Consider the following 25,386-nt stretch of genomic DNA (forward strand, 5'->3'; position numbering starts at 1 on the left):
CGACGCTAAATACAAAGAGCAAGTAAAATCATTTCTTGGAAGACCAAAGCTTTTCCACGAGTATAAAGGTTTTGTCAAAATTGAAAACTTTTGAGAAAAGAAAAAGTGGAGAATTATTTGAAATTCCTCGCACGAGTGCTTTGGAGTGACCAAACATATACAACATTCATCATCATTCAAGATGCGATCGTCTCCGTATAACCATAATATAATACAAGACACGGAATGTTCCATAGCATATACACAGAGGGTATTACATCGTTCATAACACACGTCGGTCACATCCTGATTGATGTATACACACGTCCTGAAGGTGTGTTACATATTCCTGCTCTGAATGATAAATTAAAAATACAACAACAATGAATGGATTCGAAATTATCGCTATTATTTTTAATAATTTCTATTTTTCTACTTCTACTTTTAGTTCTTTATAGTACTGCTATGATAGTACCGCAACTATGATGCCTGATTACTACTTTTGGTACTTTAGTGTTACTTCCATTAATTCACTTTTTATTATTAAAAACTGGACTACTTTTTATTTCTTACAGCTGATAAAACTGACGATTTGATATGTGACCATGATAGTACGATGTAGTGAATAATTTCCGATCAAAAAAGTTTGTATCCATAATAAGGTGAGACTTTTACGTAACGTTCCTTTATCCATTAAAAAAACTACTTTGTTACAGACAATATCTCGTGATAATTGAACCGATACTTGCGGCAATTTGAAAGTAATTCAATCTTATTTCACAAAATTATATAAGACAACAACAGACAATCTCAACGATGCAAGAAGACGCGCTTTTGTAATTCAAACACCGACGGCTTTCTAACGAACAAAGGGAATAAACCGTCTGTATACTATATAACGAATACCATTTGTTAACAACTCACGATAATTTGTCTTCGAAACTCCAAATCTCATCTCTATGAAGCTGTATCTATATCTCTACTATCTTAATACAAAACTGATTTCGTAGGTTAGTAGAGAAACTATCTTTACCAAACATTTAGTTTTTTGTTAAAAAGAACGAATCTATTTTCTCAATAAATGCGAAGTACTTGAAAGTGAGTGGGAGTTTTTGAAAACGCTGCTCGTCCCGATGGTAATGAGTCAACTTTTTAAAACTACCAAAGGAGTTTGAAAAGCAAAAATTATATTCAATCGAGGAAGTTGATTGGTTCATTAAAAGCATTTCTTTCCTTTTAAAAAAAACCTTTCGAGTGTGATTCAAACTCTTTTTTAGTATACTAAAAGAGAGTATATACTGGTACACTAAAAGAGAGTTTGAATCACACTCAGATCTTGGAATTGAAAAGAATGTCTAAGGTTAACTTCGCCTCCTATAAATATCAAAAGTTTCATCTCTTAAGCAACAGTTTCTTAATATTGCAACAAAAGACTGTTATAATCTCCAAGGGGAAGTTAAATTCAGACTTTCAAAGAGAATAAATATTCAAAGAGAATAAATTTTATACTGAATACTTTTATAAACACGAATATCTTAAATCGTATACATATATATGTATGCAATATAACAAACGACAGATCTCTTTTTTGGTAGAAGGGAAAAAGCGAAACCTATAACCTTGGCCCTCGTTTATCGTTTAAATGAGAAAACAGGAGAAATACGAGCCACGAGAATATCTTGTGCAAAAGATTGGGTCATAATAACGGGACTCTAACCACGTAAGTTCACATCTCTTCATCTCTTCTATAGGGGATTTAAGACTGCTCCAGTTTTCAAAATGCCAAACATCGCGGTGTATATCATGAATTTTATGCGGTGTTCGCGGAATGACCTTATAAATCCTTCCGACAGGTGTCCGTCAAATGTATCGTAAATAAAGAGAATTTTAGAATTTTATGCTTAGGGAATTGCAGATAAGCCAAGATATTTTAACTTATATTCTTGTAGTATTACTTGCAAAACCTAACCTATAAAGTTGTTAGTTGCGAAACTTAATCTACAATGTTGTTACTTGCAAAGCTTAACCTTTAATATTGTTACATACAAAAACCTGATGTATAAACTTGTGTTACTTGTTTGCAGTAAACTTTTTGTTTGGAAAACATTTATGCTGCACTTGGTTGCACAGTAAAAAAAAATGGAAAAAGGGGACAAAAATTACTGATTTATTTTTAATCTCTGGATTATGCACCAAGAGCTGAAAATATCTTCTTTTCGCACCTTTATTCTATTAATTCTATTAGTAAATTTTGAAATTACTTACTTAATTTTAAGTATGCAGGGTTGCCACGCATTTGATCATTTCAAATTCCAGCAGACTTTTCCAGGTTTTCCAGATTAAAAAACAGAATTTTTCCAGGTTTTTAAAACTTCATTTATATTTTACCAAATTAAATAATTAGACATTATAATTTTTCCATAAGAATTAAGATTTTCAAAATTTTTTGAGAATTTTCATATCTATTTCTTTAAAATTAAATTTTACGAAATTTCGTCGATTATTCGGAAATTCTTCAATTAAAAATATATTAGAAAATAAAATCTTCAAATAATTTCAAAAAAGTTCTATTAAAAATTAAAAAAAAAATTAAAAAAAAAATTAAATCTACACAATTTTCAGTCAAAAGAATGAAAAATTCAAACATTCAAAGATTATAATTTGAAATTACGAAATATACTATTTTTAAATAATTGAAATGAGAAGAAATTTATTATTTATAAAAATAATTGAATTCTTTCCAAGACCCTTATAAAGATTTTTTTAAATAATTTTTTTGAAAATTTTTTTGAAAATTGTGTTTTAAATAATTGAATTCTTGTGTAAATTTTATTGCTTATGAAAATAATTGAATGTTTGCAAAGAAATTTATAAAAATGTTCTTTAAATAATTGAATTCCTATGAAAATGTTTTTGTTTATGAAAATAATTGAATGTTTGCAAAACATTTTATAAAAATGTTCTTTAAATAATTGAATTCTTTTGGGGAATTTCAAGAAATTTTTTATTAAATTATAATATGTAGATATTGAAAATTGTCTAAAATATTTTCACAATAGTTTTTTGCATTTTCACGTTTAAGTTTAACACACTCGTGTATCACACTTATCTATGATGTGTATCTATTCTTCAGGATCTAAATTCACAAAAGGCGAGCTAACCCCAATGAACTTTTGCTAAGATAATGAAACTTGATTCTAAACCAAGAGATCTTTTCATTTCTTGATGTGGTCGTTAATCTAAGACTCGAATGAATTATGGAATCCGTAGTTTTCTTTCTCTTAAATAATAATTTAAAAAGAGGAAAAACAAGTATAATCATTGTGGTGAAAACAGGCGCATAATTGTGGGTTATACTTCGAAGACATTTGTCCAAGCTGCAAGTATATTAAAGCAATAGACATCTGTCTATTATGATGCTCTATGCAAATGAGTTTATCAACTAATATATAATACCCATAGAGAAGATGCATTACGTACTTCATATTGATATTCCGCCTATTCAATTCCATCAAAAGATGCCTATCTATTTTCACGACAAAATTTACATAACTCAGCGCTAAATTTCATTTGCATACAAAGTTGCTCGATTCAAAACCAAAAAAGCACGTCATTTTGGATCAAATAAAATTCTTTTTTCTCAAAAAAGAAATGCAAATGAATTCGAGAAAGTTATACAAAAACCAGAAAGACACGAACTATATGATTTCATTTTTCTTTTCAAAGGCGAATAAAATTTCCTACACAAAAAAAATAAACAGGTTTTAATTTAACAATATATCTAAAAAGTATTAAAAAGTGTCTTAAAAAACGAGTTTAAACATTAATCCGAAATGTGAAATCGTAACAAAATTAAAAATAGAGTTTTATTATATAAAATACCGAAAGCACAATGCATTTATCAAGAAGAGAATCAGAAAAGGAGAATCACTTATATTTGAATTGACAAAAAAGGCACGATTTGCCTTTGACTTTTGTTATCCATAACGATACTTTCTCTTGTGAGCGTCTATTATATATTTATTTTAACTGTGAATATAACCACATGAACTTGACAACCCCGCGAGTACGAGACATTTCGCTTATTACAAAGAGCATCACGACAATAGCATCAATTTACTTTTCAAAAACATTTAAATTGTTACGCATAAATTATCCATTATTTGTTTATACACTTTCACTGTAAACACAAATACAAAATCCTATGGGAAATCTCTCTTTTATAATGTCATCTCCTCGAATAATTGATCTTCGAACAATTGGTTAATTATCTTTTCCATTCATCGCATAACTAGTTTCTTATATGCACACGGAAAAAAAAAGTTCGAAGATTATTCGGGAACTTCGTTCTTAACTCTTGGATACGGCGGGTAGTTCACAGAGAACTAAAGGTTGCCTCGTTTAAATATGTCATTTACTATTTCTCTAGAAATTATAACTATTTCACCACTTCTCGGCAAACTGTTCTTGAAAAAGTCGGGAACTGTTCAAGAAAATCGAAAAGTTAGGCGAATGCAAGAAAAAATGGATTCTGCTTCCCCCCTCCCACTTCCCCTCCTTGACACGTCCGCACACACACACACACACACATTTATCCTTGAAGGTCACATACAATTTTTATTTTTTATTAAGTTTATGAAATAGAAAAAACCATATTAGAGAAAAATCGACGGCGGCTGGAACAGAACTCGCGTTCCCGAGGAATAGAAGTCCGGCGTCTTATCCAGCTGAGCTAAACAGGCGAGTTAAATACCTCAGCATAAAATAAATATATAAGGCACGCAAGTCTTACTGACTGTGAGACTTGTTGAGACTGGTGCGCACTGGGTTTCTGCGCACCAAGATTCCTTGACGAGTTCCCGAAAATTTCAGAAACAGTTGCGGCCAGTGCCATGAACTTTATATGAGAAAGCAATGAAAAAAAGACTATTGGACTATTTACAGCTTTTTCTAATACAGTTCCCGAATTTCTTTCAAACATTCATTGATTACCATTGAATGTTCGTCGCTAGTTCAGAGAGTTAGGAAATAATTCCTGAAATATCTGGGAACTTTTTTTTTCCGTGCAGGGTACGAACCAGTGAAAGTATTTAAAAATGCGGACATTATGGACCAAAAATTAAAAATAACGAACCAATTAAGACTCGGAGTCATCGATTTCTTCATGTTTTACCATTGAAGATGACCGAGTGATAAAATTATTATCAATTCAATTATTATTTTCAAGAATTTTTAACTAAAGTTTAGTGTTGTCACAAATATTTTATTTTCTATTTCCCTGATTCTTCACTGATTTCTAAATTCAAGTAATCAAAACTTGTATTATTTTGCTAAATAAAATATTTAAATACTTTTTATTTCTTTTTTCACCAGGAAATAAAAATTAAAAAATTTCAAATTCTGAAATTTTCTAAAAATTTTTTCTAAAAATTAAAACTACAATCCTTACAAAAAATCAATTAATTTCTACAATTTTTAACTATTAAACTTCATTTCTAAATCAATTATCTATATTACTTTTTAATATTTTTCCGAAAGTTCTTCAAGAATATTCAATTATTTAAATACAAAAATTCAATTTTTTATAATAATTGAAACCGTTCATTTTTCTTTTTAAAGGGTAGAATATATTCAAAAATTTTAATAAATAAATTCGTAAAATTAACTTTTTAAAAATATTTATAAATAATGTTTGAAAGACGCAATAGTTTTACAATTATATAACAATTAAAAAATTGAAATTTGGTAAAATCTTTTGAAAAAATAATTTAAACATAGTAAAATTTTTGAAAAATAAATAAAATTTGCAATGAATTTTAATTAAATTCCTTAAAGTAATTAAATTTGGCAAAGGTTTTAATAAAATTCCTCAAAATAATTGAATTTTGCAATAAATTTAAAAAAAAATCCTGAAAATTGGATTTAGACAACAATTTTATTGAAATTCATGAAAATAATTGAATTTTGCAACGAATTTTAATAGAATTCTTGAAAATTGAATTTAGACAAAAATTGTTATTAAATTTTCTGAAAATAATTGAATTTTGCAAAGAGTTTTATTAAAATTATAGATGAATTAGAATTTTAATAAAATTCCAGAAAAAAATTGAATTTTGCAGAGAGTTTTATTAAAATTCATGAAAATAATTGAATTTTTCAATAAATTTTTTAAAAATTCCTGAAAATTGAATTTAGACAAAAATTTTATTAAATTTCTTGAAAATAATTGAATTTAGCAATAAATTTTTTTAAAATTCCTAAAAAATAGAATTTAGACATAAATTTTATTAAAATTCATGAAAATAATTGAAATTTGGAATGAATTTTAATAAAATTCCCTAAAATAATTAAATTTTGCAAAAAAATTTATTAAACAAATAAATAATTAAGTTTTAAAAAAATATTTAAAAAATAATCAAATTTTTGATGAATTCTAATTATAAATAATTTCTCAAAAATTCTAAAATAGGTATTAAATTTTTAAAAATTTTAAATTACTGTGTCAGAGAATTACTTTTTTCAAAACTATTTTAATATTTTCATTTTTTATCGATTTACACTTGAAGATTATTTATTAAAATTTTTAAAAATTCAATTATTTCCAAAATTTTTAATTAAACTTTTTCAAAAAAATTAATTTTAAAATTCAATTATTTATAAAAATTCAAGCTATATTGCTTTTAATATTCAATTATTATCTAAAATTATAACTGAAATTCATTTTTAAATCAATTTTATTAAAAAATTCTACTAGAATTCAATTATTTAAATATAAAAATAAATAATTTATAGAATAATTGAATGTTTCTTAAAATTGAACTCTCATAAAGAATTTTATCAACAAATTTTTAAATAATTGAATTCTTTCGACGAATTTTAATAAAAGTTGTATAAGAATAAATTACACTTTTCGAGGAATTGAATTAAAATTGTATTAAAAATATGTCTTTTCAAAATTCAATTATTTCTATATTCATTCTATAACGAATTTAATATTCAATTGTAATCTATAATTTTAACTGAAATTAATTTTATATCAATTTTTAATAGAAAATTCTACGAGAATTCAATTATTTAAATACAAAAAATAATAGTTCATTGAATAATATTTAATGTTTTTGAAAATTGAATTTTTTCGACGAATTTTAATAAAATTTTTAAGAATAATTATATTTTTCGACGAATTCGATTAAAATTGCATTAAAAATAATTGAAATTCTGTGATGAGTTTTATAATTATTTTTTGAAAATAATTGAATTTCTAAAAAGAATTTTATTATTTATGAAGATAATTGAATTATTGTAAAGAAATTTATAAATAATTGAATTCTTGTGAGATTTTTATTATTCATGAAAATAATTAAATGTTGGCGTAAAAATTTATTAAAGTATTTCGAAAATAATTGAATTTTGGAAAAAAAATTTATTATTTTTAAAGACAATTGAAATTTTGACGAGAATTTTTAAAAATTGTTGAACGTAATTGAATTTCTGCGAACAATTTTATTATACTTTTGAAAATAATCGAATTTCTGCAATCATTTGTAATTTCTCTAAGATTCTCCAAATTATATTGTACAATTTACGAACTTTTCGTCCTTTTTTTTATCAAATAACGGACTTTACGGACATTCTTTTTAAAAAAACTGATTTTTACGGACTTGAAGCAAATTTACGGACCTAGTTTGAGCCCTGAAGTTAGCGTCGACGCTAAAAGCGTTAAAAAGATTTTTTTTATCGAAAAGAATAAAGAATAAAGCAATTTTTTGAAATAAATTTTGATTAAATTTGTTATAAACTCTTTCCCTAAGTTTTTTCTTCTTATTTTCTTCTGTACTTTTCTGATGAGAATAAGATATTCCGAACAGCGTATACAACTTCTTGATTATCATCGCAGATACTCGCGTGGGGTGGATAAGATACCTCCATACATATAGTTCCTAAGTAAATGAAAATTTACGCGAGCAAAATATGTGCAACACGTGGATTGTCCATTGGATCGTAGGAAAGTTAAATATTCGCGAGCACCAAAGTAAATAGGGAGGAGGGATTATATTATAGAGGGAGTGGGTATCTATAGAGGGTGTATTTTCTCAGTCCGTGTAAATTACTTTTTACTTTGAAAACGGCGATAAGACCGACGAACAAGTACATGCGGCAAGTACCTTCATAAAATTCACGTACTTCCTCCCTCTCAAACGCCAACTTTTCACTCTTTTAATATGTATACGTATATATACTGATACGATATAGAATCTCGTCGAGTCCAGGGATAAGGTTAAAGACCTTATCCACGAACCAGTTCGATCGGAGAGAAAATCTCGCCTACATATATATATACACACTACAAACGCAACAAGACAAGAACAAAACTTGATTTGTACTAGATACACAAGAGGAGGGGCAACTACTTTCAATGTCACCTTTAGCCAACATTTTTACGATTCATATCGAAACGAAATTCATTGATAAGAAATATACAGTCTTTGAACCTATTACCTATTACATTATATACATTTAATGTATTCGTATATCAGGATATATTGGTGGTGAAATCGGGAATTAGATAAAACTATTTTTACTTAGGGTGACAACAAAAATTCTTTTTCTCATACTTTTTTCTGATTTACAGAGAGAATTGACTCTTTGCTTGACTTATCCAGACGCAGGCCTCAGATTGACTTTAAGGTGCAAAAAAAAGTCGAAAAAGTCGTTTATTTAATTCAGTGTCATCACAAAAATTTTATTTTTATTCTTCTGATCTTTCACTGATTTTTAAATTTAATTATTTAAAACTTGAATAATTTCGTTAAATAAATATTTAAATACTTCTTGTTTGTTTTAAGACGGGAATAAAATTTTAAAAATTTCTATTTAAAACCTTCTAAAATTGAATAACTTCTAAAAATTACAAATTTAATTCTCTTAAAATTTAATTATTTTCTACAATTTTTAATCAAACTTCTTCTCGAAATCAATTATTAATTTTTAATAATTTTCCGAAAGTTCTTAGAGAATTCAATTATTAAAATACAACTTAGAAAGTTTTCAGGATCTTAATTTTTATCAAATAAATCTGATTATATTGTAACCTTGGGTTATTAATTAATTTTCAAAAAATTATAATAAAGAAATTCTTAAAATTAATTTTTCAAAAATATTTTTAAAATAATTTATGAAAGATAATAGTTTTTCAATTATATAGAATTGAAAAATTTCCAAACAATTGAAATTTGGTGAATTTTATTAAAAAAATAATTGAATTTTTAAAGAATTTTAATTATTAATATAAACGCGATTTCTCCAAAATTTTAATAAAAAAATCTAAAAAAGTCGTATGTTGTTAAAATGTTAAAAATAATTGTAAGAAATTTAAATGTTATTATTTTTTGTATGTATTTGAATTTTTGGAAATTTGTATTTGAAAATATTGAAAATAATTGAATTTTAAAAAATTAGAATGCAAAAAGTCTAAGAATTATTTTTATCAAAAATATTTTAATATAATTTTTTTGTAGATAATTTTCATTAATTACCATTTTTAAATTTACACTTGAAGATTTTTCATTAAAATTTTTGAGAAATCAATTATTTTCAAAATTTGCAATTAAAATTCTTTTAAAGTTTATTTTCAAAAAATTTTATCAAACACTTTGAAAAAAATCAATTATTTTCAATTAAATTTTACAAAATTTCAATTCTTGAAATTTTCTTTTATTGTAAGTTTTGAAAATTTATTTAGTAATTTATAAAAATAGTTATTTCGAAAAAATTATTAAAAATTTTAGGAAATAATTGAATTTTATGGAATTTAATTCTTTTGGATAATTTTATTAAAATCTATAGATATTTAAAATTATTGTGAATTGAGGAAAAATTGTGAAAACAATTGAAATTTTACGAAGAATTTTATTAAATTTCATTTGTGAGAGAATTTTTATGCCGTCTAGTCGGCGATTTAAAGAACTTTTAGGCGCGAAATTTAAAAAAGAGAAAATTTTAGCTATTCCTTCTACATATTACAATTCTAATTTCTTTATTTATTTATTTTTTTTTTGAGATTTATACTTCAGTTAAAAATTAAAAATATCTGCTATTTGGAAATTTGGAAGAGATAGTAAATTGCATAATTTATTATCGTGCAATTGGATAACCATATTAACCATATACAATGCACAAACGATTACATTGATTGGGATATAAAAGGAATAACTGATAAAAAGATTAACGGTGAGCAATTTATATTATTCTCGACGACACACAATTATTTCTATATTATCATTTTGCGATCTATGTATTCTATATGTATATATACATAAACGCTTTCTTCTATCTAAACATGTTATTAATCATTTAAAAATAAACCCTATTGTCTTTGCGATAAAATTCTTATGCGTCGATAACATTTTATTATGAACAAATCTTAATCAAGATTTTCTAAAGTAAGCTATTCGATATCAATCAAAGGCAATTCAGTGCAACATTTTATTTCAAAATCCATTTCGAAATTCTCATGAACGTATTTTATTCTATTATAATTCAAATCTAAATTAGACTGTAAAAAATTCACCAAAACTAATTTCAATTAGTAAAAATTTCTACTAATTCTGAATTATTTTTTTTTACTAATTAACTAATTACAGTAAAATTAATTTTAATAATTAGTCACTAGAGATTTGCAATTATAGTTACTGTTAATAAAATTATTAAAAAATTATTACTAACATTTGATAATAATTTAGAGAGAAAAAGAAACTTTCGTAAAGTCAAATTAACCTTTTTAAGGTCATAAGGTTTTGTTATTGTCGGAATTACAATTTATATACCTGGACCCTTTAAAGGGTCGCAAGGGGAAAAAACTCGTTTTCAACATATACTTGGAAAGTAATCAAAAGAAGATAAATTCAAAAATATTACTAAAATATGCGCAACACGTTTAATGTATTCATTATTTTAACGCCAACGAATTAAACTTTCAAATTCAACCAAAATATTAAATATTTCTACACTTTTAAAATGATTTCTAATCAACATAAATTTTCGTTTACATTAAATTAGTTTAATTAATAACAAATCAATTAATTAAAATTAAATTGAAATAAACAGAAAATTAAAATGAAAATCAAATTAAAATAAAAATTAAATTAAACTAAACACGAAATTGAAATAAAAATTAAATTAAACTAAACTCGAAATTGAAATAAAAATTAAATTAAACTAAACTCGAAATTGAAATAAAAATTAAATTAAAATTTAATTAAAATTTAATCTTCAATCTTCAGCATTAGCAGTTATTAAAAAAGCACACACCGAAATAAATTATCAAATCTAATATACAACATTAATTCAAAATTTCAAACGGAAAAAATTAAATGCCATTTATTCAAGAGACGATAGATGCAGATCGAAGATATGGTTTTTTATTGCATATAATAAAATTGAGATCAGGTCGTGACATTTCGAGGTGGGATTTATTATGGCGCCTTTCAGGGCGCACCTAAAACCAGGTCGCACGTTACCTATCCTCATTTCCTAACGAACGCAACCAATGATGATGATGATGATGAGGTCAAACCACACATAATATGTATTTGATCAAAAGGCACGCCTGCCATAACAAAAAAAAAACAAAAATGTTACGTCGCAACAAAATTGCGCAATTCATTGTTATATACTCTTCGCCAAAGCTATCCGGTCTCTCATTCTCTTGTTCGGATAGAAAACCACTTTGCATAACTAATCTAAATCGAGAACTAACTTCTAATTAAAATCTCGTTTACTTAGAAAACGAATTCTATAAATATCGCACACACAAAACTAAATTACTCTTCTAAATATTTTGACTGCTGTAATCAAAAATAACGATTAACGAAAAAAATCTCTCTAATTAGGGTTAATTACGGTCCATTGTACAAAGTGTCACACCTAATTAGCATCTAAATGACAGTGTATTCACGTAGACTTTAAACAAAGAAACGTTTTAAAGAGATAACATGGCTAACGAAATAATTCATTTTCTAGAATATTTTTTAACTAAAATTCATCTTTTCAATTATTTAATCAATTATTTTTAATAACTTTTGAAAAAGTTCTTTGAGGATTTTTAAATCTATTTGTTTACAATTCAATTTTACGTGAAATTTTGATTATACAAAAATTCTATAATTAAATTTATATTAGAAAATAAAAACTTAAAATAATTTTTTAAAAAATCAATTAAACTTTTTTAAAAAAATTAATTCTACAGAATTGCCAGTTAAAATCAATTATTATCTAGAATTTTTACGAAAATTAATTTCAAAATCAATTTTTATTACAAAATTGTACAAAAATTCAATTAATTAAATAAAGAAATAAATTTATTGAATAATTGAATGTTTCTTAAAACTGAATTCTTTCGACGAATTTTGAACGAGCATGGACGAGTATGAAAATAATAGAATCCCTGTAAAAAATTTATTATTTATCAAAATAATTGAATTATTGCGAAGAAATTTTAAAAACAAATTGTAAATAATTGAATTCCTGTGAAATTTTTATTATTTATGAAAATAATTAAATCTTTGCGTAGAATTATTTTATTAAAATACTACTTAGATATTGAAAGTCATTGAATTAAGGAAAAATGTTGGAAATAATTGAAATTTAGTCAGGAATTTTATTAAAATTTTTGAAAATAATTGAATGTCGAAGAAGAATTTCATTATTTTTAAATTTTTGAAACAGTTCTTTGAGAATTTTCACATCCCTTTGTTTATAATTCAATTTTAAGAAAATTTCGATTAATCGTAAATTTCTTCAATTATATTAAAAAATAAAAACTTCAAATAATTTCAAAACAAAATTCTAAACTTTTTCAAAAAATTAATTTTACAGAATAGTTAGTTACCAATAAGAAAATTCGATTATAATCTAAAATTTTAACTAAAATTCATTTTTAAATCAATTTTTATTAAAAAAATTCTACGAGAATTCAATTATTTAAATACAAAAATAAATAATTTATTGAATAACTGATTGTTTCTTAAAAGTGAATTCTCATTCAGAATTTTTATTAACAAATTTTTAAATAATTTAATTCTTTCGACGACTTTTAATAAAATTTTTGAATAATTTATTTTTTGAAAAATTTGATTAAAATTGTATTAAAAATAATTGAAGCTATGCTATGAGTTTTATTATTTGTGAAAATAATTGATTTAATTGATTCTTTGATTGAATTGAATAATTGATTCTTTGATTGAAATAACAGGGTTGCTACAGAAGTCTGTTTTTAAATTTCCATGACTTTTCCAGGTTTTCCAGTACCAAATCTGATAAATTTCCAGGTCACCTTTTGAACATTATATAAATTAGAATTTTTCTGTATTATAAAAATATTCACGTTAGATTATCTCTATTTGATTATTAAAGCACAGACAGGGTGTCTACTGAAAATATGACTTAAAATTCCAGGACATTCCAGGACAGATTTTTTAATTTTCTAGGACATTTACATGTGTAATATTATTTCATATTACGATTAACATAATTTAAATTAACCTACTTGAACAAAAATATTAATTTTATTATAAAAAGAGTTAAAAATCAATATTATATAATATACACTGTTAAAAAAGATTGTAAATTTACAACACTTTAATACAAAAAGTGATTGAAAATTTACAAATTTTGTATATGAAATAATTTCAAAAACGCGTGTTTGAAAGATTTGTAAATTTACAATATTTTCAAACAGAAGTGTTTGAAATTTTCAAAAATTTTTGTATGGATTAACTTCAAATACATATGTTTGAAAGATTTGTAAATTTACAATATTTTCAAACAAAAGTGTTTGAAATTTTCAAAAATTTTTGTATGGATTAACTTCAAATACATAAGTTTGAAAAATATGTAAATTTACAACCTTTTCATAAAAAAGTGTTTGAAAAATTTATGTGTAAAATAATTCAATACACATATGTTTTAAAATATTGTAAGTAAATTTACAACTTTTTCATTAAAAAGTACTTAATTAAAATTTTTTTGAGTTTTTATACGAAATTGCTTAAAACATATGTGTTTAATAATTCTCTAAATTAGTTTAAAACATTATTTATAAGTAAATACATTTTCAAATGTTGAAATAACTAAAATTTTTTTTAATCAGTTTAATTAGTTAAATTTGACAAAACTTGTTAAGAGGAAAACAGCTTTTTGGATGATATAATATAATTAATTAATATAGTTAGTTATATTGTACAGATTAAAATTTAAAAACTGATAAATTAAATAGAAAAATATTTTTCCATAAAAAATCTGCTGTTCATAAAGTATTGTTTAAATATTTCTTAAACATCTTAATACATATCATAAATTTAACAGAAACGTGAAAAGAAAAAAAGTAAAGAATACAAGAATCGGTTGGTGAAGAATTTTAAAGATATTGAATCTTTAGAAATTTAGAAGAAGTCAAAAAAAGGGAATGGTCCACATGTTTCTTACTGCTGATACTTTGCAAGAGATTTTCATAGCCTCCCTTGGTCGAGCGCGTCTAGGCGCAGCTCCCAAGGTTGATGGCTCCATACAAGACACACTATACACAGACAACACTATATACGACTAAGGGTTCAAATCGTAGTGTCGAATTTCCGTAAAAATGCCAATAAAACTTTTTTTTTAATTAATTTACATTTATTGTAACATAGCAAAACACAATATAAACAGTTTAGATTTTTCATTTAAATATTTAAATCGTTTTGGTATTTCAAACAGATTTGTTTGAAATTTCAAACAAAACTGTTTGAAGTTTCAAACAAAACTATTTGAAATTTCATTCAAACACTTTGTATTAATTTTCCAAAGAATAATTTGAAAATTTTAAAGAAATGTGTTTTAAAATTTAATAAGAAAATTTGTATTAAATTTAAAAATGTGTGTTGTAGTTTTTCAAAATTGTATATGATAATTGCTTCAAACATTTTTGTATAAAATTTGGAACAAAAATTTTTAACAGTGTAGATATCAGATTCTTTAATCAAACGACAAATTAAAATTATTTTTTGATGGATCAAAAAAATTATTTTTTTAAATTTGAGTAAAATTTTTAAATTATTGAATATTTAAAAGCAAAATATGGAAAATTCAAGGATATTTCAGGACATTTCCAGGAATTCCAGGACATCATTTTTTAAAAGAAAAAATGTAGTAAAAAATATTAAGTGGAATAAAATTCCAGGCATTTCAAATTTCCATGACATTTCCAGGTATTCCAGACCTTTTTTTTAAAAAATCCCTGACTTTTCCAGGTATTCCAGACCTTTTTTAAAAAATCCCTGACTTTTCCAGGTTTTCCAGGTTCTGTAGCAACCCTGAATAATTGATTTCAATTGATTTCAATTGAAATAATTGAATTCCTGTGAAAGTTTTATTATTTATGAAAGTAATTAACTGTTTGCACAGAATTCTATTAAAATATTTTTTAAATAATTGAATTCTTTTGGAAAATTTTATTAAAATAGTAAATATAGAAAATAATTGAATGGAGGAAAATGTTTTTAAATAATTGAAATTTTTCCAACAATTTTATTAAAATTTTTCGAAAATAATTGAATTTCGGAGAAGAATTTTATTATTTATTATTTTTTTTTTAAATAATTGAAATTTTGACTAGAATTAAAAAAAAATTTTGAATATTAATTGAATTTCTGCTATAATTTGTAACTGCTCTAAATTGTAATTTTTCTTTAGTGTTTTTAACTAAAATTCTTCTATAAATCCATTATTTTTAATAATTAATTAAATATATGTAAACAAATTTATTTATAGTTTCAATTATTATAAAATTTTAAATTAAAAACTTTTCAAGTTCATCTATTTATGACAATTTATTGTAAACGCAACTCTTTTAAAATTGAATCAATTTTGAAATATTTAAGTAAAATAATAAGAATGATAATTATTTTATAATATAATTATTATTATTATTATTATTAAATGAAAAATTTGTTTTATTTCCGTTCCCCATGTCAAGTATATAGTAAAATAATTAAATATACTTCCTTACTTTTGTAGAAAAAGATAATTAAAAATTACGATAATTATGATAGCCTGATAAAGTATAAAACAAACAGTTTTCTATGTACTTGAAAATTATTTTAAAACACTTCAAACAAATAAAATTAAGAAATAAATTCAAGTTGAAATCAACTATTACATTTTCAAGTATGTGTAAAATATTCTCGACCGGATTTAAATAAATACTCGTAAATAAGTTTGAATCAAAAATAAATCCTATACAGAAGCTATAAGAGACTATAAAGTATGTATATATATATTATTTTGAAACTAAAATTAACCAATGAGAAATTATATAAAAACATCATCAACAAATGACCGTGAAAAAAAGGAGAAGACTTGCACAAGGGCACATATAATAGAAAGAGAATAAACGTTAATTTTTCTTTTTTTGAAAATTTAGAAAGGGGGAATATAAAAATGAGGTCAACGATGAAACGTAAATAATTTTCAATCGTACATTATTATAAAGTGAGGAAATCAACAAAGAAACTCTGAATCGTATATACTATACACTTTAGGTCGAGATCACATTCCCCTGGTCCAGCCACACAATTTCAAGGCCAAGACGTAGCCAGACTACTTTATACTCTTGGCCTTCCTCTCCGCGACCAGGATAAACATTCAAAATGATTCCTCTCATATATATGAGATTCCAAGTGATTACAAGTCAGATAACTATTAAATATTTCATAAAATTATAAAATATGCATTTGAAGAAATTTTTTTTTATATCGCGCCTATAAAATGTTATACTATCCAAAACCGTATTTAAATGTTGTAAAAGAGTCGTTAAAGTTTGACAGGAAAAAGATGACAGGTTGAAAAAATTGTCTGTTCAAAAACTATAAAAAAAATCTTTTATCACGTTTATGAAAAATGACATTTTTTGTAATAATTCAAAACAAATTTTAGTTAAATTCTTTCTTATTAAAATATTAATAAATTCATAAATTAATAATAAAAAAATATTTTTATTTCCAAAAATAAAAATTAAAAGAAAAGGAAATTAATAAAAAAAAATGCAATATGAACATTAATAAAATTAATAATTAATACAAAGATGATTCTCGAAATAATTGCTATACTTTCATTTATTTCAATTATCCGAATTTCTATTGTAAATTATCCATGTTTTTTTCTGTCAATTCTATTGTAATTTATCAAAAAGTCAAATAGAATTTTATTCTTAATTATTGCTCGGTTCAAACGTAAAATTTTTAAGTCTATAAATAAAAAAACCTTTTATAACATTAATCAAATACAATAATAATAACAATGTACTGTTAAAGTCATTGACCATGCCAAAGGAAAAAAAACGAAACGAATCATAAAGCGAGGAAAAAGTAGACAAGACAATTTTTAAGAAATAAATTTCTAGGCGGTCTATTCTCTATAAGGAAAACAAGTTTTTTAAAAGACAAATATTCAAAAATCCTTTCTTACTTAAAAGGAATAATTACTTTTTGAAAATAATTACATATTTCTGAATAGTATTCATTCATTGTATTAATTGTATTTGATTAATTGATTTACTAACAATTTATTTTAATGACAGTTTATTTTAATTTTATTAACAGTTCATTTTAATTAATTTATTAAATAGCAATTTATTGATAGTAATTTCTTATATTGAAGGTATCGGCCATTAGAAATAGTTTAGTATTTAGATTCTTTTTTTTGACATTAAAAAGGAATGCCATATTCAATGTAAACGATTCCGCTTTTCGAATGGAGTAAAGCAAAACAAGGTGAGAAACGAGACGTTAAACTGTGTATTTTCCCTGTATGTGTATCTTAAATGTATGCATCCTCGAATTCCATTCCTTACAACTTTAAAGCGTGAGGGGAAACAAGGAATGCAGCTCCGATAAGGACCTACACACAATCGTATATATACTTCTCGTATTGGATTATCAATTTATATCCCTAATACTCCTAATGGATAAAAATTTATCTCCCGAAAAAACCATAAAACACTTTAAAAGTTTGATAAAAGAAACGAAAAAAGAATTAACAAATATTTCACGGTTATATTCGCAAAACAATTCTGTACATTTTCGTTAAAAACTAGCATGGGAAAATCCACATTTACTAATTTATCCTATCCGACTGCTAAATATTTTCCCCACAATTTCCGTTTTTCGTAAATGAATATAATAAATGAAAATTATTTTCCGCAAAACCAACAGGTGGCTGCGCCGAATAACAGTAGTAGAAGTTAATTGACAATTATCTTATCAGTGCCTAATCATACACGACTGAGTAATATTTATATAAGTATAAAGCTTACCTTGAAAAATTGTAGCGTAATGTGAAAAAACTCCGGAATTATATATGCCGATAAACAAAACAAAGACGACAAACGACGATTGGTACAGTTTGGACACGGTCTCGGAGAGATGATTTATCTTCAAAACTTTTTTCCAATAGCACAAAACACTTGACAACACACTAAATCCATCACGGATGTCGTTTACAGACTGACAATAACATTACTTTTTTAACAATACAACAACACAAAAGATTTTACATGCAATCTGTTGAATCACAAAAACCAAAAAAAGAGATTACAAAAGTAAACACAACCTTCCAATACGGAGGTTGAGACGCAACTTAACCGACTAACCGAGTTGTGGTGTGCAGCTCCTTCAGCTTCATTCACACTGTTGCAGCAGCGCCGCCAGTGGTCGACTCTCGAACCAACTTCGAGATATCGATACGTCAATCGAATTCAAAAATTTGAAATGCATAATTTGTAAATTGAAATTTATTAATAAAAAACAAACACACAGAACAATTATTATCGTAATATGAGTGAAATAAAGTAGCGGAAGAATAATAATTGAACTGAAATACATAAAATTGGGGTTAAATTAATTATAATATGGAGAATTAGATAAAACGAGAAAATAAACAATGAAATCGAGCAATGTGAAGTTATGCACAAATCGAATTAGACTCGAAAAGAATTTGAATTTCAAATTTTCCAAATTTCTCGCACGAAGATTTCATAATGTAAATTAAAATAATATAAATGTAAAATAAATATTGTAACTATCAATATTATTCTAATTACTATTCTAATTACAATTCTTATTATTATTCTTAGTAATATTCTTATTATATTATTTTTTATTATTATTATTATTATTATTATTATTATTATCAGTAAAATTATTATAAACATTATTATCATTATCATTATTATTATTATTACTATTATTATTATTATTACCTATTATTACTATTATTAGTTCTGTATAAGTAATTAATTTCATGACATAATTTATTCATTATTTAATTAACTTCTGATAAATAAATAAATAAAGTTTAAATAATTTAAAATGATAAAAAAAATAAATAAACAAATACAAAACATAAATAAATAAAATAACAAATTAAAAAAATAAAATGGACGAAGAAAATGCTACAAAATAGTGAAATAAGAAAAAAAAGAAACAAAATAAAATTTATTTACAACGAAAACAATTAATAAAATAATTATTTAATTAATATTTCCTTAATTATAATTAATAACAACTACAATTAAACAAATGTATTTTAATTGAATAGTAATTAAAATATTTTCATGTTTTTGTTATAAATATTACTTTTTATTATAATTAAAAAGAATTAAATTATAATTAAAACTTATAATTAAATAATTATTAAATAAATAAAGAAAATTATTAAACAAATGTAACAAAACAAAAATATCGTTATAACTTATAATAATTAATTAATAAATTTAAAAATTAATTTGATTTCTTTGATTTAAAATTAATTAAAAAAATTAATCATAAATTCGTAATTAATAATTAAATTTTCTGTAAAAATTATTCATTTAATTAATTTTTAAATAACTAATTTTCTAATAAAAAATAATTTAATTAATTAATTTTTAAATAACAAATTTTTGTAATAAAAAATTATTTACAAATAACAAAAGAAATCAAGACGATAATTTAATTGGTAAACAGAAAAGTAATTAAAAAAGGACAGCGTCAATTTTTTTTTTTTTTTTTTGATTTGGTCAATGTTTTATTTATTTATTCAATTTACTTTAAACAATATGTTCATTTGGAGGACAATTATTCCCCATAAAATGAATACGATGTAGTAAATACGTTCCTTTTTACAATTTATACCATATACACAATAATATAATAATTAGAATAATGACAATGCCAGCCTAAGGCGAAAAATGTAAAAAAAAAATTGAAGAAAATTGAGTACAGGTCGATAAATTATCGAACCGCCCCGTCGACCACAACGTCATTTCTAAACTATATATATATTTATATATGTTCAGTTACAGATTGCTTTTTTTATTTTTTTTTTTCATTTAAATGTAATTCTATATCTCTCTCTCTCTCTCTCTCTCTTTTGCTTCTCTGGACAAAGCCTCTTAATGAGATTACTATAAAATAGGTAAAAAAAGCCCTGTTCACAAAATATTTTCGCAAATGTATATTATGTATACATATTGTCACTGTGCTTTTTCTCTTTGCTTCCATTTTTTTTTTTATTAATATTTGTTTTTTCTTTAATAATCTTCACTATATAAGAGATGATAAAATGTGTATAATTGATTCTCTTTTCGATATATTACAATTTCTTTTTTCGTTTTTTTAAATCGCATTTATGTGTTTATTTTTATTTAAGCGAAATAGAAGCTTCATACTTTTGAAACTTAAATATTGTTCCTCACCAGAGAGGTGCGAGATTTGGGGGGGTTTCGGTGGGGGGGGGGGAAGGGAAAGAAGACGAATAAAATAATTACATAAAAATAATTTCCATTGAATTTAGTAGAGAGAAAAAAAATTTTCCATCTTTATTAACAAAAAAAAATTTACTCAAACTAATTATTTTCTAAAAATAATTATTTTAATAATTATTTTCAAAAGATTATAATTATTTTAATAACTATTTTCAAAAAATAATTATTTTAATAATTATTTTCGAAAAATAATTATTATTTTACTAATAATTATTTTCGAAAAGTAAGAAAAAATCAAATTCAGTTAATTTAAGTAAATTTAGTTTAATTAATAAAAATAATTTCTTTTTCCCTTTTATTGTTGCACGAGCCTATAAGGATAAATTTATAAATTCAAAATTATAAATTAATCATTACAAGTATAGCACAGTAAAAGTACCAAAGCCAAGCCCATCGACACGCATTCTCATTTGAAATAGTCTACCAAGGACGAATATATTTTCAGTTTTTTAGCAGACCCATTGAATTTAAAATTGAAAAAGAACAAATTTTCCGATTAAAAAGAAAATAATACAAAAATAAAAAAAAAAAGAAAAACTGGTCGACAATATTTTTTTCATATCAGAGTTCTTTTCAAATAAGCTTTGTTATGTTTCACTCTGATTTTGAAAAAATAGAAATATATTACATTGGGACAAAATTATATTTTTAAAAATAGGACTTTCAATGTCTACGATTTTTTTTTCTTGCACAATTGAAACAATATTAGTTAAGTAACAATTATAATATTAGTGTCAACAAAATTTAATTTATTAGAAAAATGTGGCTTTGGCTGGTTCGTTCAGCCTCCACGCCAATAAATATAATAATTAATTAATAATAATTATTATTTAATTGCATAATAATTGTAATATAATAATAATAATATAATAATATAATAATAATAATAATAATAATAATAATAATAATAATAATAATAATAATAATAATAATAATAATAATAATAATAATATAATAATAATATTAATAATATAATAATAACTAATAATAATAATAATAATAATAATAATAATAATAATAATAATAATAATAATAATAAGTCAAATAAATAAAAAGCAAGTAGTAAATATAATCTTAAGCGAGTTTGGTCTCTCCTTGGTGTGCTTTACATATCTCTTTCTCTATATTTCATCTCGTTGCGCTCTCGATACTTCACCAGCATTTACAATTATTTTTTTTTTCAAATTCATATTCTTTTCTGCGCATTCGACAATACAGAGTTTTGTGGCGTTAAGCGCTTTCAATTAAATATTACAATTTTCTTTTTTTTAATTTTATTTAATCCCAAAGAACTAAAATCGCTTCTTTTTCACAACTAATTTCCTATTATAATTTTTTAAAATTTCACTTAAATTTGAAAATTCTATTTTAAAAAATAAGAGACGGACTTGGATTTATTAAAAATAAAATTAAAATCTCCGTTTTCGAATATTTGATTAAAAAGGAAAATATTGTTTTTAATTTCTTTAATGTTTTTCTTTTTTTTTCAATTTTCGTAATATTTAAAAAAAGTTTTTTTTCGAAAATTATTATTTAATTTTGATCTCCTGAAATGAGATGTTAATTTTGAGTAAAATTTAAAAAAAGAATTCTTCGATGCCAAGTCCGGATCTTTTTTTTTTCTATCTCGTTGCAAAGTGTATAAAATGTTCAATGAAAGGCCTTGGTCATTATTTCATTGTTTAAATATTTCGAACTCTGCCCATAAAAACTCGTTGTTCATTCTATTTCTCTCTCTCTCTCTCATTTCTCTTCTCATCACTCGCTCTTTTCATCATTTTCCAAAAATAAAAACAACATTTTTTCGAAGCCAACTATTATTTGAAAAAAAGAGAGTGAGAATGAAGTTTTTTTTCTTGTATTCGAAGAACGTAGTAAAATAATTACAATATAGTATAATTGCAATAACATAATTATGTAATAATAATAATAATATTAAAAATAATAATATTAATAATATAATATAATATAATAATAATAATATTAATAATAATAATAATATAATAATAATACAATTAAAATAGTATTTGCATGCGGATACATACGCATTGGTTTGCAGATGTATCTTTATATTATATTTATATAGTATATATAAATATAGTACAAGTAGCGTAATACAATGGACCAAATTTTTATACTAAACAAATTGCAGTAATGATATTTATAGTCACGCTTTTTTTCACACTTTTTTTTTTTATAGTCGAAGAGCCAAATTATTTTCTACTTTTTGATTTGGAATTTGGAAATCAAAATCGAAATTTTCTACACAATCTTTGATTTAATTTTTTTCTTCAGTAATTACTGAATTAATTTATTCTGTACAATTTTAATTAATTTACTAATTGCAATTTTAATTAATCTCCGGTTAATATTTTTCTTACTGTAAGAAATTACTGTAAGAAATGTAAATGATGAATTAATTTACTAAATACAATTTTAATTAATTTACTAATTGCAATTTTAATTAATCTCTGGTTAAAATTTTTTTCTTACAGTAATTATTGAATTAATTTATTAATTAGAATTTTACTTAATTTGATTGCAATAATCAATTGATTTAATAATTAGAATTTTAATTAATTACAGTAATAAAAAATACCAATAAACGAAGAATTCCATGGGAAATATGCACCTTGTCAAGAAAATGGAAAACAATTTGTCTCAACGAATGTAAAACAGCATTTAAGAAACTCGAACTGATTGAAATTATCTGCGCTCGGGATCGTATTCAAATCGGTTTAATTCCTTTCTGTCATACTTGTTGTCTACTATTTTTTTTCGGTAAAAAAGGGGAGCGATAAATTTCTTAAAAAATTGATATGCATAAACTTAAAGGAACACTGTGGACCGATTTCTTTTTTCTCTCTCTTTCTCTCGCATGAATCCTGGGGGCGGGGAAAAAGTGTCAAAAAAGCAAGAATCGCACAAATTTTTTTTTTCAAGGGGAAAATAAAGCTGATGAGTTTCGGGCGTGATATACAATATTTTATCTTACAATTAATACGTGTTCATGAAAATATCGAAAATTTTTTCTAGTTTCATTTTTTTAATAACTTTAACAAGCGTCCTTGGGTTATAGAAGTGCTTTTTTTTCTTTTTTTTTTTTGATAATATAAAATTGTATCCCGTGAACCATTGGACCGCATTGAGTTTCTAAACTACTGCCCTCTATAGCTTTTCTTTTGATTTTTTGCCCTTTTTGACACTTTTTCGTTTACAAAATATTTTTTTTTTGTCGAAATACTTTCACTCACAAATAGAAACTTAACTCTTCACTCTCTCTTTCTCTCTCCCTTTTCTCAGTGCATTCATTTTTTTGAATCGTAATCGAATTTTCTTTATTCGCAAACACAAAAAAAATTGTTTCTCAACTTTTTACATTAAAATTTTTCAATCACTTTTTTTTTAATACAAAACAATTTTTTTTTTGTTTTAATTTTTAAATAAATACAAGATCAATTTTGTGTTTATAATCTCGAGTATAGCAAGGATTTCTATCTCGATAGCGAAAATGTCAATACTATAACAGCAAGCATTATTGGAGCGTAAAATATTAAAATCCTTTCGAAGTTTCTCTAGGCTCGTAAAAGATTGCTTTATTTTTCAAAAAAGAAAAAGCCGACTCGCGTAAGAGAAAATAATAAATTCAAAATGAAATCAAATTTTTTTTCTCAAAAAAGATACAAAATCGAAGAGAAAGAACTTTGGGACACTTTAAATTTATTATTTTCTTAAAGCAGAAAAATTAAAATCGAGAATTTTCTTGGATTTTCTTTCTTTTCTATTTTAAAGTTTTTTTTCTGTTTTTTGTTTTTGGTGATTTATTTTTTAAAAACTAGAAAGATAATCTGATCAAATATTCTCGCAAAACGTAGCAAAAATCGGGGCGGGCTAGCCAACTGGCTCGACGGAAAAAGCAGTTAGGCTACCCTCAAGGCGGCGGCACTCATAATATACCTATTTACAAAAATATACACATGAGCAACTTACTTATTTAATATTATGTATAATGCGCTCGATTCTTCATCACTCATTTACGCTTTACATAATGTAATTTTATTTTTTTTTTCGTATATGCACGTACTTGCTTAAAAGCTTGTTTTTTTATTTTCTATTACCACTACTTTCCCCATTACATTCTAAGTAATGTAAATAATATTGTAATATATGAAATTTTTGCTGTACTTGCGTCGATTGTTGCGTACTCAATCTCTATTTTTACTAATCTTGATTATCTACACATTTGCGTGAATAGAGTTTTTAAAATTACGTGACAGGTATTTTCGGATTATTTCAATTAAACAAAAAAAAAAAAAATTTTTTTTAGTTAAAAAAAGATGAAATTAAAAAAAACGGGAATTAAAAAAACTGAAATTAAAAAAAACTGGATTTAAAAAAAATGAAATTTAAAACATTAAGTAATGATTTAAAAAATGCGTATATTACAAATTTACTAATTATACCGCAGAAAAAATATTTCCGCTACGAAATTTAAATAATTGCCATTTTTTTTATACAAAATTTGAAAATGAATACAAATTCAATAAAATTATTAACTTTAAATTCGT

The 25,386-nt window shown here is 24.0% G+C and overlaps 1 protein-coding gene across 3 annotated transcripts in view; it reads right to left on the reverse strand.

Annotated features, from left to right (window-relative positions):
* LOC122501330 (dentin sialophosphoprotein-like) overlaps positions 1 to 18,663 on the reverse strand; it is a 172,580-nt gene extending 153,917 nt beyond the window's left edge. For 2 of the 3 annotated variants that reach the window (XM_043610729.1, XM_043610712.1), the window contains exon 1: positions 18,329 to 18,663. The gene's annotated coding sequence lies outside the window, so the exon portion shown is untranslated. The remainder of the gene's footprint in view (positions 1 to 18,328) is intronic. The other variant, XM_043610721.1, reaches the window with a different exon arrangement.
* Positions 18,664 to 25,386: the final 6,723 nt, after the last annotated feature.

Source organism: Leptopilina heterotoma, unplaced genomic scaffold, assembly GCF_015476425.1.
Source record: "Leptopilina heterotoma isolate Lh14 unplaced genomic scaffold, ASM1547642v1 Lhet_103, whole genome shotgun sequence".
NCBI classification, from domain to species: Eukaryota; Metazoa; Arthropoda; class Insecta; order Hymenoptera; family Figitidae; genus Leptopilina; species Leptopilina heterotoma.